Source organism: Vidua macroura, chromosome 4, assembly GCF_024509145.1.
Source record: "Vidua macroura isolate BioBank_ID:100142 chromosome 4, ASM2450914v1, whole genome shotgun sequence".
Lineage (NCBI taxonomy): Eukaryota > Metazoa > Chordata > Aves > Passeriformes > Viduidae > Vidua > Vidua macroura.
The window spans coordinates 50,845,043-50,861,758 of NC_071574.1; the positions used below are offsets into that span (position 1 = coordinate 50,845,043).

At 39.3% G+C, this 16,716-nt stretch overlaps 1 protein-coding gene across 1 annotated transcript in view; it reads right to left on the minus strand.

Moving 5' to 3' along the window:
- Positions 1–2,974, minus strand: part of N4BP2 (NEDD4 binding protein 2) — a 36,018-nt gene extending 33,044 nt beyond the window's left edge. Inside the window, exon 1 of the mRNA XM_053975510.1 lies at positions 2,938–2,974. The gene's annotated coding sequence lies outside the window, so the exon portion shown is untranslated. The remainder of the gene's footprint in view (positions 1–2,937) is intronic.
- Positions 2,975–16,716: the final 13,742 nt, after the last annotated feature.

Sequence of the window (16,716 nt, forward strand, 5' to 3'; positions counted from 1 at the left end):
AGTATTCCTTTGAGAACAAAACAAAAGCTTCATCCAACTACATACATAGTTCAAGAGTACAAAGCCAGCATAAACTCATCTGAAGTAGATGCTTATGAAGCAAACACAGCCTACAGAAGAACAGAGCCATGTTTGCTAGGAAGGACTCAAAAACTCTTCTGCACGTCACATGTCATGAGAAGTCAACCTGCAGTGGAAGTCACCTAGTGTTTCACAGGTGACAGAAGCTGTGAAATTCCATATTGTGCAGTTTTCTTTCAAGACAAAGCTTCTCTTGCTAGAGCCCTTTCACAGAGCTCCCAGAAAGGGACAGTCAAATCTGCTGGATGTACATGCTTAAAGCAATGATGTGGGAGGAGGAAAGCCACCAGTGAGTGTGTTCACCACCAGGTCTGCTTGAAAGGAACCTCCTTTTGCTGTGCACTGAAGGACAAAGCTTGGATTTTGGCAAAAATATGCAAGTATTATGAAGAGTGCAGATATACAGCATGACCAACTAAAAAAAAAAACAACAAACAACCAGGTATTCTCCTTGTTTAGGTGGAGAAGGTTGTTGCTTGGGTGTTTGTTGGTTTGGGGTGGGGCTTTTTTGTTTGTTTGAGGTTGGTTTTTTTTTTTGGTGGGTTTTTTTTTTTTTTTTTTGAGTTTGTGGAGTTTTTTTTCAGAAAACAGTATACTGAGTATCTGCAAAATATCTTTCCACTTCTAGGGGCGTTTAGAGATATTTGATCCTTTTATAGCTTCCCTTCTATGTCTTTCTCCCATACAGCTCCCAGCCCAATAAATCAGGCTGAAGAAAGGGTTTGCCCATGGCAAATTTGGCTTTGAGGAGAGACCTTCCAGGATGCTGAGCTCTTGGGCTACCTGGGCTGTCCCCAGTGCAGACTCCACACAGCCCAGCTGTGTTACTGTGACCTATGCCCAGTCCCTGAAGTGATGCTGCAGGCTGAAACAAAGATGAATCTTGTAGTAATGTTGGTGCTTCTGCAATTCCACACCTGACATTAGTACTACAGCTTAAGGTTTTATTCCAACTCCGCACTACAAGACACAGAGAGGTATCTGGAAAGAGGAAAGAGAACTCCAGCAGTCCTGCAGCTACAACTTGCCCACACCATGCTTCCAGAGACTATTCAAAACTCAGCCTTACTCAATTCAGGCAATATAACTGACAGCTAATTAATGCCCTACTGGCATTTTTATAGTAGCAGAGCCTCTGTGAGAAAAACGAAGGCAGCAACTTCTTAAAATTCAAGGATTATTATTTTTAATAGAGTTCTTCTGCATGTGAATTTAGCTCTAGAAACATTCCTGAAATAATCATTTGACTGTGTCAGCCACTTAGCATAAATTACAAATCAGTACACAGGTAGGAGTGAAAAACAAGAGACTGCGCAACACCTCAGACCTAAAATCCTCCAAAGCCATTTTTACAGTCACTCTATGTCACTGGCTTCCCCAGATGAAATGCATTAATATTAATACAACAGAGGAAGAGGGTTTTTTTAAAAAAAGTGTAATCAAGGCAACAAGAAATAGAGGGCAACTCCATAGCTAAAACAAAACAAAAACCAAGAGACAGTAAGAAAAGAACCTGTATTTATTGAAAAATAAAATACAGGATTTTAAGACGTGCTTTGATGCTGTTAAATTTTCCTGACCAGTTCTTGGTACAGTCTACAGGAACCCGAACTGCAAACACGTGCTGCAACCATGTGACACAAGCAAGCCCAGTCCCAGTCAGGGTGACTGTGCCGGCAAGAATGAGGGTTAAAACTTTCAACCTTACAAACGTATACCATACTTAAACTTTTTCTGCCTTTCTGTCATTTTCTCCGTTTATATTTCAGCCTTTGGCTCTCAAATCACAACTAAAGACGAGTTATCTAAAACTTTCACTCCTGTTGGAGTTCTTTGGAGTTCTATGAAAATGGAGTTTTCATTTTAAGAGTTATTCTCAACTTTTCACTGTACGGTTCTTCTGCTAAGACTAAGATGCAGACTAAACTTTGTCAATGCCCTGCATAAACAGCATATAAGTGTCTCTTAACAGTCACACTGTCCTTAGTCTTTCAGTATACGAGTTAAGAAAAGCACTGGTAAATATGAACTTTTCTTCTTGCTGTTGAAGCCAAGCTCCTCCAAACCTCCAGTGACCTTATGGTACTTGATCAGCAAAGCTGCAAATCCTGTCCAAGCACGGAGGGATACTACGCTACAAAGGTCACAAACAACCTCACGATAAACACGTTTCAGCGGTTCTCGACTGTTAAGAACGAACAAGCCTTTAGAGTACTTAGAATCTTTTGATTTCATTTTGAACAGGGTCAATTTCTCTCGCGGGCTCTATTCTTCTCGAGATGAAGTTCACGAGTACTCCGCCCTGCTTACTGCGCGGCGGCCGAAGCCTTTCCACCGACTCGCTGGCCCTGACCCTTCCTTCAGCGGCCACAGCTGCAGGCAGGGCAGCAGTCGGGACTACTGCAGAAGGCCGGGAAATTCGGTGACGGGCGGAGGGGGGCAGGCCGCCGGCACCGCGGCGCTCAGCACAGCGGCGGGGAGCGCCGAGGCCACACGAAGGCCCCGGGGAGAGCAGGCCCGAGCGGCGGCCCCAGCCGGGCGGTGGAAGGGCCCGCCCGCGACCACACTGCCGCGGCCGCTTCGCGCCAGCGACGACCCGCGCCCGCAGCCCGGCCGCGGGCGGGCGGTCAAGCTGCGCCGCCCCCGCCCCGCTGCCTCCCCTCCCACCCGCAGGCAACTCCTCTGCAGTGACGCCGGGGACGGGTCCCCCCGGCCCGCCGCCATACGGGACGCATCGCGGGGGCCGCCTGCCTCCCGCCCCCGGGAGACCGCGGAGAACAGCTCCGCGCCCTATCGGGAGCGGGGGGAGGGCGAAGCTCCTCCCCAGCCCCGCTGCCAGACCCCGCCGGCCTTTACCTCGCTCGGCTCGGCTCGGCTCGGCTCAGCTCAGCTCGCTCGCTGCCGCCGGCGGCGGGCGCGGGGCTGCGGCCGCGGAAAGGCTCGGGCGGGGCATGCGCCGCGGGGACACAGCGCCGCTCCCCGGCCGCCCGGGGAAGCGCAGCCCGGGAGGAGGCGCCGCACCGCCCCCGTCCCTTCCCCTGCCCGCCCGGGGCCCGCGGTCCCGCCCGGCCGGCTGAGGGCTCAGGGCTGAGGGCTGAGGGCTCAGGGCTGAGGGCTCAGGGCTGAGGCAGCTCCGCCCCGCCCCGCAAGCCGGCTGGGAAACCGGCGTGGGAGGGACGGCAGAGCTGTGCGGTGGGAGCTGCGCTGCTGGGTACGGAACGAGGTGAGTTCAGGAACGGCGGGGGATCGCCGACAGCTAGCACGGTGATATCTCTCAGCCGCGTAGTGACAGGTTTCACACTTGTAACAAAAAGCGTGAGTGTTTAGTTTCTGCTGCTGCTGCCCAGTTTTAGCAAGCAATTTTTAACGTTAAAGTTAGGTAACACAGTCTGGAATGACGCTGTGGGTCTGCAGACTCATACTGAAGGGGAAATGGCACGTAAACGGCGGACGAGAATTTTTTAAGGAACCTGAGGAGTGTCTGGTGGGGTCTGGCATCAGTGACTGCTGTGGAAGTCGCTAGCTGCAACAGAATAGAGAAGCAGCAGATTAGGAGGATTACAACAAGCAATAGACACTTGATGGAGATGGACAGTGGAAGACTATGGAAAGATGAAAGAAAAGAGGATGGCTCTTGATGGACTGAAATGATGATAAGTAGCCCTAAATTAGAACTGTGGTGAAGTCACCATGATAGGAACTAAGTGAACAAGAGTTTTGAATTTATCAACACGTGCTCTTACACAAGGTGCAAAGGGTTGTAGAGAAAGACCTCTTAAAATAAAACTATTTTTAAAACAAAGGAAAAAAAAAAAAAGCACCAAACAACACTCAAGATTAGAAGATTTTACTGGGAGAACTTTCCTATAGTTTTTATAGAAGTTTGTTGATTTGAGAAATTTCACTGTCACCAAATGGGCTTTAAAATATAGTTGGAAAATTACATATGAAGTTTACCCATTACTGATGTCTGAGAATAGGACTTCATTACATTGCCATAGGCATCCTCATCAGCTCTGTCTCCCTGCGTATCCCAACAAGGTAATAGTCAGGGTCTCCACTACTTCATGCTTGCACATCCAGTTCTCAGGAGATGGATTCCTGTGCCCCATTGTCTTGAGATACCTCCCTGCTGTCTGCGTGCAGCCACCTCCCATCAGGGCACAATGCCTCTGGAGGACATTTGCTGGAGGAGTCCTGCTGTGATCTTCCTAGGGAGCAGAAACAGGACACTTGTGTGAAAGGAGAGAAGCATTTTCCCTCCCGATGGGGTGTCATGACCCACTTGGTAGGGTGCTCAATGTTCTTTATAACTTCTCATCATGCTGAACAAATACACCAATCCATGTGTCAGGGAACATTTATGTCATATCGTATCATCATCTTAACTCCAGCAAACAGCCCGCTATTTAGTCTCAAAAGTGTTGGCTAACAAGCCCTTAACTTTTACAACAAACTTCAACAAGCTCGCAACTCGCACAACAAACTTCAGGTCTCGGAAGTGTTGGCTAACAAGCTAATATGCTCCCAGTCCTAACAGGTTCCCTAGTGGTCTGGATCGGGGTAAGAGAGGAGGAAGAGACAGACCAATCCACTTTCTTTTACAGTTTATCTGGTGCACATGTGTTATGTAAAAGAGATTTTTGCACTCTTTCATTCATGCATGCAATACTAAGCCCTTTAGAGCCCTCCAGGAAATGAGGTCTGTGGGGATCCTGGAGCCCCTTGTAGTGGGGGACTCAACCCCTGTCTTGATGCAGGCGCACTGAGCATGAGTCTCAAGGCAGCAAAGTCTCCCAGGCTGAAGATCCCTCATGGTGTGATTCATCCCATTCAAAGGAAGTGGCATCCCTGAGCCTCATTTGTCCTTCATTTCCCTTCAAAGGGGGAAACTAGGATGATGTGGCCTTCAGAAGACTACTAAAGGTCTGCTTATTTAGCACCTAATGCTTCACAAGAAAGACCAAGAAGTCACAGCCAGCTTTGTGTCTCAATCACAGGTACTCCCACTTCTGGTTCCTTAATGTCCTGCTAGAGAGCCTCGTTCTGCCACCAGGACCCAACCCTTTCCATTATAGATGTAACATTTAATTTTAATGCAAATAATGAATAAGCACGTGCAAAAGATAATATTTGGTTTTAGGGTGAACTGTGTACCCATGGGTAGCTCAACACTGTTGTCCTGTGAAAACTGCAAAGGCTGCTGTGGGTAATTTGTCCAGGGCTTGTAGGGTTCACAATCCCTAAGTGCTGACTATTTGGTAGCACAACAACAAAAGGGCAAATTAGGTTTTTTATGTAGGATTTCTCAATGTATATGTCTCAATGAAAGTAATGTAAGAAAATTAGAAATTTGTATTCAAAACATTTAATGTTTTGGGAAATAAGTTGATTTAGGCATTGCTAGTTTGCCTGTGACTTTGTCATTTCAGTACTTATCTTGTAGATACATAGAGTGCAATATTTAAATAAACAAGGACAAGCATTTACACTTCTAATACAATACATAAAGCCTATACATAGTCATCCAGAGCATGTGCTTGTCAACCTCAAAAAAGCTGTCTCTTGCCATGACTCACAAAAGCAAAATAAATAATTATTCAATACACTGCCGTTGTACAAGTCAAAAACTCTGGAGGAAAATTTGCCTTGATTGGAACTTGTGTGTGCATGTCATGTCAAGTGACAGTTTCATGCATGTCCCACAAACTGTTTCCTTACTTCATGTGTTCAGTGTCTGGACAAGTATCAGAAACAATTTTTCTTTAAGGGCGTGGTGCTGGTAATGTGTTAATCATACATTTGGAAAAATAGGTCATGTAAATTCCAGTGTAATGACTGTGTCTTTATATTTTTAAGGTTGCCAAAAAAAGAGGAAGAGAGGTTTTCAGTATGCTCTAATCTGATAGCCTCCATTAAACTGCACTGCTGGAGGGGTGTTGCTGCTGGCACTTGATGCATGAAACTATGTTGTTCTTTGCCAGTTGTACATATTACAGTATTTGACACCATGAAAATACCAGACTAATTTGGGCACTGGCAGATTTCTAACTGTCACAGTTAACACTGTAAATAGGAGGGATTTGATTTAAATAGGAAGGATTTTTGATCAGAAAATTATAATCATGTAATAGAGGCTCTTTCAAGTATTTGTGTCCTTCAAATTTTCACACAACTTTTTCAAATAACACCATAATCACCTATTATATATGCTGTTGGTTTGGGTTGGGGTTTTTTTCCATTCCTTTGCCTCTCCTTATGTCTACACTTGGCTTGTTTTTACTTGGAGTGGCTTGAACATACAGCATGTAATCTGTGCTGTTTGGCTGAAGTGTTTAGTCTGGTCTTCACTGAATACTTTAGCAACAAATTTCCATTTTATTTTCTTCAGTGCTGCCTTCTTAAAGTAAAAATACTTTAGTATGTTTTTGCTTTTGTTATAAATCACATTAAAGTAGTAATATTACCAGAGTGGAGCCATAGAACAAGGAAATGTCAGTCCCTTATAATGTTTCTGATTATATACAGCCTACATCTACTCAACAAATTGTGATTTCCTTTCTTCTACATTCAAAACGTTTTTATAGTTTTAAAAAAAATTAGGTTTTGATTTGCAAGAACAATTTGCAGCTAAACTTTTGTCTCGAAGAGCGTACTGGTGTGGCAAGAAGGACATGTTTAACTTTGCCAGTTTTAAAGACTTGTTATTACTTACAGTAACATGGTGAATATACAATAAAAATATTGTAGGAAAAGGCCTGAGGAATAAGTGTGCATTAGAAATTAATGCCTGCTGAGATAAATCTGAAATAAGTTCTCTTACCAGGAGCTTAAGGTAAGTTTTTATCATTATTCAGAACTTTACTTTGGACCATTAATATATCAAAGCCTCGAACTATAATAGGTTTTTCCTTCCTTCAGAAAGGAGAGATGAAAAGAGTCCTTATCTAGTTCCTGTGGAAACCTTTTTCATAAAAGTTGATCCAGTCCCACAATGCTGTAATCCCCTTCCTAAGGAGCCTTCCCTATTCCATTGCCAGCTTTAGGTTTCATTTGCCACTGCATAAACTAAAGAGTGTTAGCTATCCTTCCCTGTTTTTTAAATCAATTTACCTTAATGCTGATTTAAGATGTTTAACTTGGCTTCTTGGAATGTCTCTGTCTCATGTTAATATTACTTTGTCCATGATTTATCCATGATTACTTTGTGTTCCTACAAAAGATAACTCTTCCCCTCTGCCAGAATGTGATATCCAAAGTAGAAATTTAATTCCTTAAGGCACAAAAAAAAAAAAAAAAAGAGGGAGAAGTTTCATAAAATGAAATGTGTTCAGAGTACCTCCCATACCTCTCTCTTCTCCTCCACCCATGTCTCGATTTAAGTCAAATGCATAGTGAATGTTGGTGTTTTATCTCCATTAAGAAACTCCATATGTGGCTTCTATACTTGCAGAATATTGATCTTCTGTTCCATATAGCGATCAATTGCATAGTTAACTGAAGAAACGGGTTGCTGTCACTGCAGGAATGTTAGTTATTTCCCACATTCATTTTTTAATTCCAAATAGTGCAGATTTATTATATCTGCATTAAAATAATGCCTCAATTCCCTCTATACAAGGCTCTATTTCAGCATTATTTTAAACAGGAAAAAAACAGTATTTAGAAGCAGCAGAAATCTAGATCATTAAGGCACTTTTTGCCCCACTGAAGACAATAGCAAAAATTCTGCTGATATCAATAGAACTGCATTTTTAAGTAAACCGGTCACACCTATTCCAGCATTACTACTAATGAATACTAAAGAAGCCACTTAACAAATCAGTACTTTGGTTCACATATCCATCAGTAAATTATCAAAGGAGTTTATAACATTGCCACTGAAGGTTAATAATTGCAAATTTTCAAATTCTTGTTTAAAAGCATTCTAAAGCAGCATATTACTAGTCTTCATTTAAAGTACCTGTACTTTAATGAGGTACTCCAGATGTATTGCAGAACAGAAATAACATTTGCTCATTATACCTGCTATGCTAAACATCTCCAGAACATACGAACTATAAAGATGCTTGGGTTTTAGGAAAGGAGGTGCAGAGAGATAATGACAATAAATGCTATTATCCAAGAACTGAAGGATTATACTTAATTGTATCTTCTCTGCAGGCATAGAATGAGGTCATGCTTATACAGCTGACAATCCTCACTGCTACAAGGGCCTTCTGAATTCAGGATAAGCTAACACTACAGATTTGATTTGTGGTGAATTGGATTCCTGTATTAGATGTTCTCTGCTCTGCTGTTTTTATCAATCTGATATGTCAAATTCAATAGCTACCAAAAATCCACCCTAATCAGTTTAAACTGCAGAAATGGAGAACAAACAATCCTTAATATGCCACCTTGGCATATGATAAAAAGTAATAAGCTGACTTTCATTGTAACTGTCATGTTTTTATCTGTTGAATATCCCTTTATTTTTAAAAACTGCATTGATCCTATGGTAAATTTAATATCAGATATCTTAGAGATCTGCATATTTAAGTGGCTTATGAACAAGGTTAGCAGTAAAATTGCATTTCTGATTTTTTTTTTAACTGATTTCATGTATATCACTGCAAGAACTAGACTTAACAAGAAAAAATGAATAATGGTTGATGCTTCTGCAACTTCTACTATTCCCAAAATGTTTTGTTAAAAAAACCAAAACAACAAAATCATGGGGGATTCACTTAATACATCTACATCAAACAAAATTCAACAGCTGCCTAACTATGGCATGCAATAACACAGAGTAGCTTAATATGCAGTTACTATCCATCTGAAATGGTAGGAAATTTGTCAGCAGGGTGCTGTTATCTAAACTGGAATTTGACCAGGATGTGAAAGTTTACTTATTGTTTTTTACAAAACAATTATTGTCTGCTGATTAAGATAGAGGACACTTCCACAGAACAGTATCATGAATGGCCTCCATTCATTCATAAAGGCAGAGTTCTAACAAAACTGCCCCAGGACAGAAAATCTCCAGGTTTCCAATCTGCAAGGTATCTGCCTTCAGGCAGTTGTTAAGAGGACAGGCACAGTTGCAGAATAAATGTCACTGATTTTGAATTGGGCTAAAATATTCTATATTAAGACAGAACTAATATAATTCAAGAATTTGTAGTGACACTTCAGCATTTTGTGTCCTTGGGCAGCTGAGTTTCTCCTGGGATATCTTACTAAGAGCCAAATCTCTACCATAAGTGATAGCAACTGAATCCAAATAATTCCATGTTGGACTTCGTCTTCACTAAGGAAAACTTAGGGTAGAGGCAGAAACGAAAAGAAGTTTGTTTCATTTAGTTAGAACATTATCTCATATGTATTAGGTAGTTAAAATAATCTTATGCTCTTACCTGTTTACCTTCATCAAGATAGCATGTATTAACTACAAACTACCTTGTTCATATCAGGATTTTATCACTTTAAGGTACTCTATATCTCCTAATGTAAATATTTTCCTTAGAGCAAAAGAGATGCATTTCCTCAAGTATATTAATTCCCAAGTTTACTTAATGTACACATCATCCTGAGATGCAGAAATAAACACTTGCAAACTAACAATTTAAAATGTCAATTTGAAAGAAAAGGAGAAAAAAACCCCCTATCTGTTATTATTTTATTTCAGCTATGTAATACCGTAAGTAAAATTTAGTTGATGTATTTTTGTATTTTATGGGTTTTGTGATATCAAGTTATCAGTCCATTTCACCTTACTAAATTCTGGGAAAAAAGTCATTAACACTCTTCAGTGATTCTAAACAAAAACTAGTACTTTCATTCTACTATAAAATTTGAGATGTCTTGTTTGCCCTGATCCAGAAATTTTAAATGTTAAAATATTGGATCTTGTTGCAGGATGGAATTTCTAAGTAGATCTAATATTAAGTACAAGCCTGAATCTTAGGCAAGTTCCGATCATTTATTAATGTTACTCTAATGAAAAAACACTTTTACCTGTCAAGGCAGACTATACTCCATTGCCCATGGAATTCATTTATCAGAAGTTAATTGCTTGCCAATCACAAGTGATTTAGGAACCTGTTTTCCTCACAGTGACTAACCTTCAATTAATGTAAGATTAAAACAATATAAAAATCTATTTTATTTTTTTCCTAAAATAGCTTCCTAGAGGCCTTATTCTCAAGTACAGATATGTACAATACATGTCCTATTGAGACATGAATATTTTACGAGATTTTCTCATACCACAACTCAATGGCTTCAAAATTCTACAATATATAAATATCTTGCAGGTATCCTGCTTAGTGTCAGTTTACCTCACCATTTGTTACACAGAAACTGCTAGTTACAGCAATCTTTGTGCTTGACTTCTGTTACAAACATCTGTAGATTACTCCAACTGCTTGTAAAAATAAATTAGGGAACTTGTTATGGTCTAAACCCACTAGCACTTATTTATTGATTAGATTTCAGTAACTAGTTTCTGAACTTGAATAACTTGTATGCCAGATGTCTTATGCTGAAACAAGCAGCCAAAGAGATGGGGGAAGGGAGCAGCAAGTGAGTGATGTGCATTTAAAAACAGCTGTGTAGACTACCCTTTTTAAAGACAATTTTTTGTTTATTATGTGCTTCTTTGTAACTGTCACATGATAGAATCTAATTATTCAGATAGGAAATGAGCAGATAGCTATTTGGTCGTTGCTGAATGCGGAAGGCCTTCTTTTGCTTTCCTGTAAATTCTGACCTCTTTGGGGTTTTTTTAGTCCCTTTAAAATCCACTTATCACTTCTATTTTTTAACATTTCATACCCTCTGTCACTGGAAACGGGGCCACATTCTTTCCCAGTGAATAACACCAGCAACAAAAGAAACTCAAATTTAGAAAGCCACAGGCCATCTTACAGTTTCAGCGACATAAAAGGACAGTCGCTCCTTCTAACAGGACAGTCTACAGTTTCCAATTTATTTAAGGACTAGGCAAACATAAGTACCTGTCAAATTCATGACAATTCCAAGTTCAAAGAATGAGGGAATCATGTCTTAAGACAAGCTCCAATCCACCCTGCGCTAGCTTATGACATTCAGATTGGTATCTGCAACCTGATACACACAATAGAAGATGGAGCAGAGGTGGTGTCATTTGGATCTGGGCCCATCTGTAATAGACAACTTATTAAAAACCCAGGCAAACAAACAAACCAACCCCAAACAAAAACAGTTGATACAACCAACATGAAAACATGTTTAAGCTTTTTTCAAATGGATGATCAAACACTGAACTCTTTCAACTGCTTTATTCCTCTGATTACATTCCCCAAGACCTGGAAGAATGAACAAGCTAACTTAAAAGAACATTGAAATAGGAGTAGTTCGTATTTTCTGTGTAGTTCTTCAATTTCTGAGTTGGGTATTTCTTCTTCTGTACAGTGGTGATGGTTAGGAGACAAAAATGCATACCTTAAAACTTCAGTGAGAGTTTTATCAGTTTTTATTATGAACTTGCCTATTTTCCATGTACAAAAAATAAATTAAATATACTACATAGTAGAAGAGTAGAAAAGGAAAAGGTATTCTGTATATTACACATTCAGCAGAATAAATTGCCAATTTCCTCCTCATCCATTGTGCTGGCTTTGGGTGGGTAGAGTTAATTTTCTTTACAGTGGCTGGTATGGGGCTGTGTTTTGGATTTGTGCTGAAAGCAGGGTTGATAATACAACAGAGCTGTTTTTGTTATTGCTGAGCAGCCCTTACAAAGTGCCAAGATATCTTCTGTGAGGAGGTTGGAGGTGCACAAGCTGTTGGGAAGGGACACAGCTGGAGCAGCTGACCCCAACTGACCAAAGGGATTTTCCAGACCATACAGTGTCATCCTCAGTATGTAAAGCTGGGGGAAGAATAAGAAAGGGGGGGACATTTAGAGTGATGGCATGTGTACTTCCCAAATACACGTGATGAAGCCTTGATTTCCTAGGGATGGCTGAACACCTGCCTACCCATGGGAAGTGGTAAATGGATTTCTTGGTTTTCTTTGCTTGTGTGTGAGGCTTTCGCTTCACCTAGTAAACTGTCTTAATCTCAACCCATGAGTTTTCTCACTTTTACCCTTCCAATTCGCTTTCCCATTCCATTGTGAGAGAGTGATTGAGCAGCTGTGTGGGACTTGGTTACAGGCTAGGGTTAAACACAACATCCATATAGATGTTGGTAATTATTTTCCTCAGCAGCATTATGCAGTTTGTAATTTTGACGACTCTTAAAGACACATGTTTTTGGACTTTCCTAGTTGTTTCTGGTTATACATGTACTTTACAAATTCAAATTATAAAAGGCATATACAAGTAAATCCATATCTAAATTATGCTTAAACCCATTAATGAGATAAAATAGAAAACAAACATTTCCATAATTTAAGCTTGTTTCATTTATTTTTCAAAACTTTACACTGTCAGGTTCACTGCTTTAGTGACTGCAGCCACCATCACACATATGTTCTTCCCAGGTTTCAGCAAGAAGACTAATGCAGCATCAAAACAGCAAGCAGGACATATGCATACAGAAATAAAAGCTCCCAATATATTCTGATGTAGCTCTATAGCTGACCTGAAACTCCCCTTCATATGTAAATGGAGGGCAAAAGAAATCCACAACAATCTTCTTTTTAACTTTGAATTTTAATAGTATGCTCTGTTTTCAAAAATCTTCTTGCAAGTTTGTTCAGCTAGTTTCCAAAGAGATTATTATAGTGGCTGTTAAATATGGAAAGCCAAAATCAAAATTGAAAGGAACCTTTATATGAAGTAAATAGCACTGTAGATGTAACTCGTTTTGAGATATATAACAGAACATTTAATTATATTGTTCTCAGAATTTGGCTTCTCCAGTTCATCTTGAATTTGGCAAAATTGTACTTACAGATCACAAATAAGGATATTTAAGAGATATTTACAATTCATTCAGAGCTATTTATTTCACCTTCTGTCTCTGCATTTTTTGTTTGCTTACATGAGACTCCTACTGCCCAGACACCTGCAGATTTTCTACTACATGTGTTCACCTTTGCTCATTCCATTTCTCCTGTTCATTCATACCTTTTCCTGAGTTCCCATTTCCCACACCCAGCAGCAGGTCAATGGAAAAATCTTTTAGAAAGGAACAGAGAGACAAACACCAAAATAAGGTATTGGTAAGATAGAAAAAATATTACTGCAAGTTTGCTTAAATTCAGGAAACTATAGAGGCTTTGGGCGTTTTTTTGCTCATAGATATGTCAGCATTTGTGTACTTCTTTTAGTGTTATTTCATACCTGCTATATGAAGGAGCTTCCTTAGGGGATTTAAGGATCTATTGCTTTCTTCCCCTAGAAGTAACATTATTCTGTTCTTACTATATTCAGAATCTGATAGACTTGTCAACATGTTTTTTCATTTAAATAGAAAAATTCATGCCTAACAGTGCATTCAGGCAGCTGAATGATACTGAAAATAGATGAAAAATATGGTTCACTCCAGTTTTCTTCTGGATTAGAGGTGGCTGCTGAGCAGATTTTGAAGGTTTAAAAATTGATTAAATATAGGTCAATGGCATTTCATAAACAAAACCTGACTACATCTAAAATAGTGACTTAAATGTTCACATGGTAGCTAAAAGTCTTTTTCTGCCTTATAAAGGATTTAGATAAAGGAAGTTTACAATTTTAGTGAGTGCTTCCCTGAAAATATAAATGATTAGGTATAAGTATGCAGTGTCTGGAAGATAAAAAGCACAGTACAGAGATATACTTAAGAAAGCAAGTGTTTATGTGCTTGATACAGTGTAGTTATAGTATATTACACAGAGTACACATAAGCTTGCCAAATTCAGATATGCTATAAATAGTGGTATTAGATGCTGGTGAAATTCTAAATGGACACATACCAGTCTACTTTACAAGCAGTAATCCCTCTTCTGGCATTAGTATCACCTTCATTGATCACTCCATCATCATGGACTTTTTTATATTGCATCATGAAGAATTTTCGGCTAAAAATCTGTATATTATTAACACAGTTTTTATATTACTAAGCATTTTTGTCAAGACTACACTTTTCTCATTTCTCTATTTGCTTGTGACTTGTCTAGGTTATTTGTAGCTTTGTCTACTCAATACTTGATATTCTATGCTCTCTTCAGACACCAATTCAACGTCTGCTTTGTCAAGCACCCTCACAAGAACTGGCTCAAATAACCTTATTTATCATCTCTGCTGCCACATATACTGAATTTAGGAAAATTTTCTTCTGCTGATACTCAGCATTCCCTGCTGCTGGATCACTGTGTTGTGTGCTGCTACTGTCATGCTAGTTGATGATCTGGATGCAAACATCCAGTGCATTAACTGAAGTGGAATTGTAAGGATGAAGTGACTGGAGCAGCACAAACGAAAGAAGTAATTCTATTTCATAAATTCAAATGCAAATTGTTCTTTACAAGGGTTTGAAATTCCAGGTTTGATATTCAGGTTCCAAAATGGCAGTGGTGGTGTAATGTTCTAATGATTATCCCCTTGAGCCATTCATGGAACACATTGACTGGATCATCATTAGTTGCTCCCCTAGTGCATAAACCTATATGATCAATATATTTCCTGACTTTGTTCAAAGGCAAACTATAATGATTCTGTTGCTTACACAGTCATAGACACACACTTTGATGCTTCCCTGTGTTTGACAAATGCAACCCTTTTTAAGCCTCTGAATACACCACATCACCTATCCATCAACGTGAAATGACCCCGTCATTAGAGCACAGCTCTGAGGCTGCACATCCCTTCATCAAATGTCTTTCTTTGACCATAATGGTAAATTCTAAGTTCATATTAATTTGTAAAATTTCATATCATTCTCTTCTTTACTGTGAGCAGCAGACATTATATCTGTTGGAAGAATTAGCAACAGCAGCATCATAAATACAATCAATACTTTTCACAAAAGAGTCTCTTAATCAGAACTTGTTAGTACCACACATGTTCTCATTTTTTAATAGATCATAGGACAGTTCTTATTTAATGGGGATGGGGGAGAAACTCATTGTTTTGCCTCCAGAAAACAGCTGCCATGGGCTAAATATACTGCCAAACTTTCCCAATTTCCCCAGTAGTATTTCCTCGAAGCAGTCCCATACACTCAGAATTTCCCCAAATCTGCCTTGTTATTTGAAAAAATATGATGTTAATATAAAGAACCATGTGCTACTATTAAAACTAAGGTAACTGCAAACTTCCTTGTAGCCTGGCTAGGACAAAAAAAAATCTCAGAAAGACATCACAGAATGGAAAAGCTGAATTTGAAATGGACTTCTTTTAAATGACCTTCAGCTGATGACATGGCAGTCTGTCACAACAACATCTGCTGTACACCAAATATTAGAGAGACAATAAAGGGCTAATGAAAAATGCAGGGTATTCTTGAGTATGCCATAAATAAAATAACTTTACTTAATAAAAACAGTGTATTAGCTAGCTTCATTATTAGTGGTCTAGCTATAGAGACTGTTCATAAATTCAGTTTACCTGGGATCAAATTTACCCAATTAGAACCTGTCCAATAGAAACTAGAAAATTTTGAAGAATAGTTGATCCATCCATGGCTTCCCTTATAAAAGCCTGGAAAAAAATTCACCATGGAAGTAGAAAAATTTCACTGGTGAAATGCCTAATTTTTTGTTGTAGCAACTTATCAGTGTGACTTTTGAAAAATTATTGACTGTGACAAAGAAAATTGAAGCTTTTGAGATATGGTGCAAGCAAAAACACATCTCCTGGACAGAAAAGATGATAAATGCACATATTAAATATATTATTGGAGAAAAGTAGACTTGGTTTTCAGAAATTAATAGGTGTAAATGTATGTGCTTTGGACACATCAGGAGCAGAGATGGAAATAACCTTGAGAATGTAATTATGGAGTGAATGGTGACAAGTCATCATAATTGAGAGCAGCTAGAAAGGAGGTGGATAGATGACATGCAGTAGGCTGCTGTAACTTCAGTTTCTGAATGTTCAAAACTAGCAATAGATCATGGAGGCTTCTAAAAATTCTCCTGTGAAATCACCAATCTGCAGGTGCCAATAAATTGATTTTACTTCACTTGCAAGCAAATGAAAGAAGTGCAATCATTCTGTCAATAGAGTGGTTTGTAAATTAAAAATGTATTCATAAATATACACTTTTTCACAATGGCTTAAATGTTATGTATAGTGACAATCTTCACCATTTCTGAATGTGCCAGGACACTACAAAAGTTCAGTGACAAGTGTAATTGTCCCTGGCAAGTGTGTATATATCTATATATCTATCTATATATATCTATATCTATATAGATAGATATATATCCATGTATATATGTATATATATATGTGTGTGTGTGTGTATATACATATATATATATGTGTGTGTGGATATGTATATGTGTGTATATATACATATATATGTGTGTATATGTGTGTGTGTGTGTATGTATATGTGTGTATATATATGCTGGGGAACTAACGAATCAAGAGCAGCCCTGTACAAAAACCACTTGGTGGTGCTGTGGGTGAGAGGCTGGACATGACCCAGCCATGGGCACTCACAGCCCAGAGAGCC